At 33.0% G+C, this 8725-nt stretch overlaps 1 long non-coding RNA gene across 1 annotated transcript; it reads right to left on the bottom strand.

The window, feature by feature from the left end:
* Window positions 1-442: 442 nt before the first annotated feature.
* Window positions 443-3030, bottom strand: LOC124451549. The gene is made up of 3 exons (XR_006950510.1): window positions 2973-3030; window positions 2698-2819; window positions 443-967 (listed from the first exon to the last, which is right to left on the bottom strand). It is a non-coding gene; the product is annotated as an uncharacterized LOC124451549 (long non-coding RNA).
* Window positions 3031-8725: the final 5695 nt, after the last annotated feature.

Here is an 8725-nt window from a genome sequence, read left to right as displayed (position 1 = left end):
TAAATTTAGGACTTAGGAGTGTTAAAGTGTAAGAGCAACCTTTAAGATAATTGTTAAAACTCTTTGCTTATTCTATAAATAAACACTTCAAGAAATACATGAAAAATTTGTAAATAGATTCACCACACGGTGACAGATGTCAATTTGCGCATCAGTGCAAGCTTTGATTACACCCAATTGCAATTGACCGTGCGGTGTGCAAAGATGAAATGTTTGTTACAGTTTTAAAAATTTAAATTATTAATCGCTAAGGCGTACAAGTTAAGTAATGGAAGCTGTAGTTTATATGCAATAAATTAAGCGAACGTAGAAGATGAACAATATGATGGATTTTAGTAAAGGTTATAACGTCAAGTTTTGAAACTATAACAAACGTTTAATTTATGCACACAGCACGGTCAATTGAAAACGTGCAGTGCACGAGATAGTAAGTAAATGTTTGTTTTAACGTCAGACGACAAAATAAGAAGTATATTTCTTGCCACAAATTCAAATACGCGCACTCCAAGTATATATACAGCTCAGTGTCATAAAGAAAAGTAAAAATCAATGCGAAAGATACAATTTAAAGAGCTATATTAATTACTCAATAAATTGCATAAAACCAACATATTTCAAGATATATATTGCCTAAATTTTTGTGTTGTATATGAAAATCTAAATAAATGAAAAAATATCCATTCCAACCAGACAAGATAAAGAAATTCGTAATCATGGAAAAGATTATACATTATTTTATTCATACATGTGTTGAATTCCATCGGGCAGAACACGATTTGCCAAACCTTAAACACCCAGAACCTGAACGACAACAATTCCCGTTAAAACAACAAATTCCATTCAACCAAGGACAACAACGGTAATTTTCAAACTCGATCTCAAAACTATGAACTGGACAACATTTTGTACCATCCGGACACCATTGTGGCACTCCATGAATTTTTCCACAACTTACACGATTTACATTCTAGAAGAAATTTGATTAATGATTTGAGTACATTATTTAAGTCATTTTTGATATAATGACACTTATTACATTTATAAATATTTCTATTTAGAACTAAGAATACTCAAAAAGAACATTTTTACTCTTATTGATATTCCAAGAATGAAAAACTGTGTGTTCGATAATAAAATCTTCGTTTTTTCCAAATGTTTTGAGCACATTACTTAAGTCGTTTTACAATTATAATGAGTAGCATATTTTACATTTAAAATAATATACTTTAAGATATTCTCGACAATGATTGATAGATTGCTGTGCGTTTTTTGGTAATTACCAATTTACCATGGGAAAATGTATAATTACAATGTAAAGCTTTGAAAGCTTTCTTTAAACAGAGCGTCTTTCGTATGCATGTTTATGTGAACTTGCTCTAGAAATTACACCATTGCCTTTACTAATGATTTCTATTTCAAACTGAAATATATTTTAGCTGTCTAAATTTTTCTTCTATTAACATTGCGATAATTAAAACTTTTGTTTGACATTAAAACTTCTCTTTTCTTAAAATGTGTGCCGAGAACAAGGTTTAAAGATCTAATTCCAACTAACAAGCTCAATATTAGAAAAATATAACAATTTTCAAAATAACTAGTTACATTGGAGGCGTACGGAGGCTTCAATCTCTGGCTGGATGTGTGCTGTACTTAGCCAAAATGTTACATATCTAAGTAGTCTTTTATGTGGAAATTTAAAGTCACATGACAATTGGTCAAGTAAAGTTACATTCTTTCAAGTCCGTAGCTAAAGATATTAAAGTGGTGTGTTTATTAGCTGCAAACACCAAAGACACAAGATTGAGAAAATCCAAGGTGTCTAGGGTTGAACCCTGGGGCAACTTTAATTTCCTGAAAATCGTCATTCACTGCATTTTGAGTACACTTTTTAATAAAACAAGAAATTAAAAGTAAACAAAGTGAAAATAATTGATAAAAGGCTTTTTTGTACAAAGTGAAAATAACAAGAAAGCACCTTTTCAAATGTCTTTAATTTGCCTGCCCTAAAGGCACCTACTTCTCAACCTTAGAGGAAGTGACACCCACCCCAAAGTCCCCAGCAGCATTCCCACGATCGATATGCGTTTGACCTCGTACTTTATTACACTCACTGGTTAACGTCTTGATTTAGCATCTGTATTTCTGAATGACATGTTGTTTGTAGTAGAATATCAAACGTTCGGGTTCATCATTGTAAGAAAATCATTGTTGAAAAAAAACAACTTTTGTATATGACGCTTTAGCGGAAACATTATTAGTAAATATCACAACTTTTACCGTTTTGAACCGCCTGGGGCTACTAAAAGTTGATCAGAACGCAAACGTTTGTCTACTTTTCATTAAATTTCTTATGACTTTTTATGATTATCTGACAAAAAAAAGACGTAGCAAGTAAAATATAAAGGTTTAGCTCTCTGACGCTGATTATCAAAATGCGTTTACTTTTTATTATAAGTTGTGTTTGTGTTAGGAAACCAGAATTATTAAGCCAGTGCAGTGAAGTCAGTGCAACAAAGCCAAAAAGCAGAACATCAAATTTATAAATAATTTTTGTGATCGACTGAGAAAATTTCTCTTGCTTTATAGAATAATTTTGATTGCTTTCATGTGACACACGTTGGTTAGTTCATGGTTATGGACTTTGCCCCACTCCTTATTATCAAATGTTTATGTTTGATAAATATTAAGACGACCAACCTCTTTGTACGTATTTTCCAATAATGATTTCGTCGGTCTTTCCTTCATTTGCTTGTATCGCTCCATTTTGACAAAATCAATAAAAACCAGTAAACACAACAGTATGTAAGCTCTTTTCATAGCTAAAACAAAATGATCAAATGTATTTCTTTTTTTACATATTACATTTTGTAGCAATAATGTTGAAATTAACTTTTCTTGTACTTCTTTTTTGTAACAAGTAAAAATGCAACAAAATAAAGTAGCAATAATTCTGTCTACTTATATCGACCTACTTTGAGGCTGTGGTGACTTGTGCAATGAAGTGTTTGTTGTGAGATCGTATTTAAGTAAGAATTGATCACATGAAAATCAAACGATATTCATGTGAATTTTGGTTTGAGATCAATTAATATTTTTATGTTGTTGTATCTTAGTCATCCATGATGATTTCTTGTGATGATGTTATAATCTCATGATATGGTATGATTACATGACTGGAACAATGTCATATAGTAAAGTAAAAATAGCTCTTGTTCTTTTCTGTAGCTAATGCGATAATACCTGCAAATTTAGGAGTTTGGAAGTGTAGTAACAACCTTAGTTGAAGACATTAGTAAAAAGTCTTCTGGTTATTCAATAAATAAAGCACTTGGAAAAATACATATAAAATTTTGTAAATAGGTTTACCACACCGTGTACATGCGACAGATGTCAATCTGTCTTTCAATAGATGCTTCGATAAGGTAATTCATCGTCTTAAATTATAATATAAACACAATGAAACGCGTGCGTTGATTATTCTAGAGCTGAGTTTGCATTAGCCAGTGCAAAGTACATCTGAGCTCAACCAATCAAATCAATCGAAACAATAAATCAGTCAAAGAGAATTTGCAAATTGATCATGAATACATTTAAGAGAAAAAATGGAAACGTTTGTCTTTTTCACATTATTATTAATGAATAAAAGAAATAAAAGTTGTTTTCGTGTTTGCACTGCCTTATGCAAACCTTGGAGAGGTTTGTGAGAACCTCGAGCACGTGCAACCCTTGACCTTTGGTCAGTGAACTCCATATATATATATATCTCTGGAATGATAACTACAATACATTTTATAGATATAAATTGAAGCCAAAGTCCTAGTCTCTTGCGCGGTTTGTATGTCAGTTCCAGTCCTTCAAAGTCGAATATTCACGCGGTTTGTACGTCAGTTTCATTCCCCTGAGTGCCAAACATACACGGCCACTATAAATTTGAATACAAACTGCAAAAGCATAAACATATAAACAACATCACGACAAACAACACACTAGGCCAACTCTTCGCAAAAGGTTATTTTTTACAGCTAAAACTTTACTACAGTGAGTTCGTTGTAACTTACAACTTGTAACGAGGAAAAGCCAACTGAAAATTACACTTTATGCTAAAAAGGCAATACAATAAGAAAATATGACGAGGAAATATTCAAGCATAAATTTTTCTTTCGTCGGAAGGTAAATTTTCAAACGGTGTCAGACAGTGTTTGTCTTTTTTTGTCGTTTCAATGGATTTAAAGATCTGTTTTTCCGAAGAAAAAAGAAACTTGAATATCCAGGTTCATAAAAAATGTTGAGTCTATAACTCGCATTTTACTTTTTACAGAGCGATTGTATCTTTCATCGATTTTGATAGTGCTTGAAATACTAAATGGTTGTCATCTCGATATCAGTAATTGAATATCCTTAAAGACTTTGATATGTTTTAAAGGAAAACCGCAGCGTAAAAGCATATCGACTAAGTTCACCTCACCCTGCTTCTCGATTTATCACTTTGATTCACTTTCCGTGAACCTTTTCATTCCAAAAATTTCGTTATTTTTACGCTCTGATCAAGATCCGAACTCTACCATTACCAAGGGACAAATGATTTAAAAAAATTAAAATGAACACGCGAGAGACTAGAGCCTGACGTGTGATGACGAATGATGACGACAAAAATTTTTTTGGCTTCAATTTTTGGCTTCGGTTATCATTCCAGTTATTCAAATGTCGAGTTCACTGCCTTTGGTCTCGGGCTTGCACTGATCATCTCTTATGTTCTCCCAAAGGTCTCCTCGGTTTGCATAATCCTGTGCAAACACAGAAAACACCTTTTATTTCTTAATTGAAACATTAAAACTTTTTTGAACAACGTGCAATGCACGAGATAGTTTGTAAATGTTTGTTTTGACGTCAAACTCAAACTAAGATTTTACGAATATTAATGTAGCACAGTTCTCATGCTTTGGATCAAAATTTTTAAATAGAATTACATAATATATAATATAAATATATTTATTTTTTCAAGTGTTTTGCTACCACAAATCACCCGTAACTTATTTACTAAATGTATGGAATTAAAGTGCTTTTACATGCTTTAACTGCCAAATTTGTCGGTGTTGATAAACTAGGAATTTAAACTAGAAAATAAACCAGGAATTTTTTATTATAGCTGTGTGCCGTCGTTTTTTTCATATATTCACGCTTCCATGAGCTAAACTAGAACGTTAATTGGGGTATATATTCATATGTTCAGCTCTGCCCTGCTGATTTCTTTTGTTTACGATGTTAAATTCAAAAGAAGTCAGCAGGAGCTGAATATATGAATATTTACCCGCCTCAATACGTTCTAGTTTTGCTCTGACGCTATCAGTATGTTATTTGAGAACTTAAATGTCGTTGTTAAGAAATCATCGTAAAAACGAGAAAATTGATTTTATTTTTATGCCTTACTACAATACAACATATCTGCATGCACTTTATCATTTGAATAAAGCAAACATGTTGGAATATTTAGAAAAAATACATTTAATCGAGTAATTGTGTATCATTTATGATTAAGTTGAAAACTGCAAACCATTCATTTTATTGTGAATTTGCATTCTGAAATGAATGACTGAAGTATATAACCTACGATGTTCACTTTTGATTTTATTCTAATATCTTGTGTTATATTTACATACTACGAGGCTGTTGCTTAAAGCAAGATCAATCAATGGCTTAGTCACACAGATCTAATAATACACTAGATAGTGCAACGGCTTACATTTCATAAGTGGTGGTTGAAGCCGGGCAAATTTACTTCCGGAGCCCCAAAGTAGTGAGAATCAATATGGCGTTGTATTAGAAAATATCTGGTGAAAGCTGATATCTTGCAATTAGTTGCCAGTCACGACGGTTACATAAACTGGTTTACTCTATTAATGAAAAAAATCAATGTGACCATAGTTTTTCAAGAAAAAGATAGCAGAATACGCCAATACATCGCCGTAAAATTGATTTCAAGTGTAGCTCGATTTGAAAGCATCAGCAGCGACGAAGGCTTAAGATACTGGAATTTGCACATCTAAATATCGTATCACAGCACAATCTGCCACAAAATGTTCAATCAAACGTCGTAGAATTATCTTCCGATATTTATTGTTAAGTAAAACGAGTTGGAGATAACAGTTTGAAAGATTTTTCACGATTTATGTAAAGTATATTGTTCACTGTACATAATTAAATATTGCACTGGATTATTGTACCAGAAATGCATTTTTCTGGTGTTTCTGGTCGGCAAACGAATATAGCTATTTCAAGATGTGAGTAATTAATACGTTCAGAAATTATTTACAGAAAGAATGTGAAGAGTCTACCTCGAAGAGTCTATGTCTTGCTTGTCTATGTCTTGTCTATGTCTTGCTTGTCTTGCTTGTCTATGTCATAGAGTCTGTCTTGCTTCTTCGGAATTTGTTTTATATTATGAGTCTACCTCTGTTACACCAAATTTTTTGTGAAGTATAAAATAGCAGGTCACTTGTGAAACTGTTGATACCACAGGTTGATACAATATACTCTGTCCAACACGGGGAAAATATTTACTTGGTAAAGCAAGAAGAGTCACCAGACTTGTAGTATTGACTGTGTTTTACACATATATATAAACAATGTATTGTCATAGTCTAAACCAGTGTATTATATGGCCACTGCCCACAGTGCTTAATGTACTGTTATGGTGATGTTATGCTACTGTTTTCAACATTTTTATTGTCTTTTTTACCATTCAGGCATGTATATGCATATAAAACTTTCTACACATTCTTGTTATTGAAAATATCAAACCTAAATTATTTATTCTGAGCAAAATATTTAATTTGTGCTTGTAACATGTGTCAATTTCTGACTGATTTTTGTAATATGCCTGTTCTATTACAATACATCCATAGATCGAGTATGATATCGCTGTATTTGCCACACGAACTAAGCCACACTATCGCAGATTGTCCTGTGATACGATATTTAGATGTGTAAATTCCAGTACTTAAGCCTTAGTCGCTGCTGATGCTTTCAAATCGAGCCACACTTGAAATCAATTTTACGGCGATGTATTGGCGTATTTTGCAATTTTTTCTTACAAACTATAGTCACAATGATTTATTTCATAAATAGTGCAAAAATGTTGATGCAACCTCCGCGATTTGCTAATAATTGCGAGATATTAACTTGGACCACATATTTTCTAACTTGCAGCTAAATCGAGAGATCGGAGCACAGACGTGAAACGTGTGAACCATAGATATAGTAGGTCCTACTATATCTATGGTGTGAACTGAAAGATAAATATTAAATGTCACCATCGTTACGCGCGCGAATTGTTTTATCGTCTTGCCGCGAAATACGATTTTACCCACTTTTGTAAAAAAACATCATCGTATGCGCATTGTCAACTTTCTTGTTCTCCTTCCATTGTATTGCTCTATAATAAAGCTAAATATCTTAACGTTTTAAGTTCTTTATTATTCGTGAAAAGCGGTATGTGGAATAACAATACGAAGGTATTGCAAGTTTAATTGCTTCATCACACTAAGCATATGCACATACATTAACTGAATTGCAAACACTACTTTCGCTGCAGAGTATGTCAGAATACATGAAACTACTTGACAACTGCCGTATTGGCAATATTTTGGAAATAATTGGTAATAATTATATAAATATCAGCAGTGTTGTTATTATAGTATTTTAAATTTATAATAAGCTTCTAAACATAAACATATTCTGACTTACCCCAGAACTTCCACTGCATTGCACTACATGCAAATTTTATGCAGTTATTTAGGTTATTTATTTCAGACCTTTGCAGTGCAATGGGGATGGGGGGTGCAAGCAACGTGAATATAGGCCCTGACATGACATAGGATTAAAGTCTTGCATTAAAAATTCATAATATTGAAATGGTAAGTTAGTTTTGTTAATTATATGTACATAATTTATTTGGAGGTTTTGTCTCTCAAATAAGCTTCAAAAAAGATAGAGCCCGTACTGAGCAAGCTAACTAGAGGTCAGGCTTTTGAGTCTTTGTTGCCAAAGATTGAGAAATGGTTTACCAAAGGTGTAAATTGCAGTACAGATGATGATTCAGTTGTTGATCCTTGCCATGTAACATCTATGCCAAGTATGGACCAGTTGCAACAATGGAGAAAAATAGTTGAGGCATCAAGTACAAGCAAAGGAGCATGTATCAACACATCACAAAGAAGGTGAGATATCAATTGCATCACCAATCTGCAGAAATTTCACACCTTAAAAAGCATACAAGTAGAAGTCGAAGAGGAAATTGCCTGGTTTTCACAACCATTGAACAAACCAGACAGGGTGGTGGAACATCCATCAGCTGCTTCAATTACAGCCTTTCAGAAGCTTTTGTACAGAACCCCATATAGTGAGATTATGAAAGAACGAGAATTGTCATCCAATGAGATGTCCAGGTTATGTGTTGACAGATGGGTGTCAAGTGACCACATATGCTGGTTGACAACAAACCTAAACAAAAAGAAAACAGATACATATTATGTGTACCTCAATGGAACAAAACCACCCACAACAGCCCAACACCATGATAAAGATGAATTCATTTCAAAATTCTGTTTTGCCATAAATGTTGGTAAAAAAAGCAATGGCAACACATTCCTTGGAGATGATTTGCACCGGAAACTATTGGGTACTTTGCTATACTAATGACAAAAACATTACATATTCATTAGGCTGG

This window comes from Xenia sp. Carnegie-2017, unplaced genomic scaffold, assembly GCF_021976095.1.
Source record: "Xenia sp. Carnegie-2017 unplaced genomic scaffold, XeniaSp_v1 HiC_scaffold_24, whole genome shotgun sequence".
NCBI lineage: Eukaryota > Metazoa > Cnidaria > Anthozoa > Malacalcyonacea > Xeniidae > Xenia > Xenia sp. Carnegie-2017.
The sequence above is the reverse complement of the archived record's forward strand: the minus strand, read 5'-3'. Positions and strand labels throughout refer to the sequence as shown.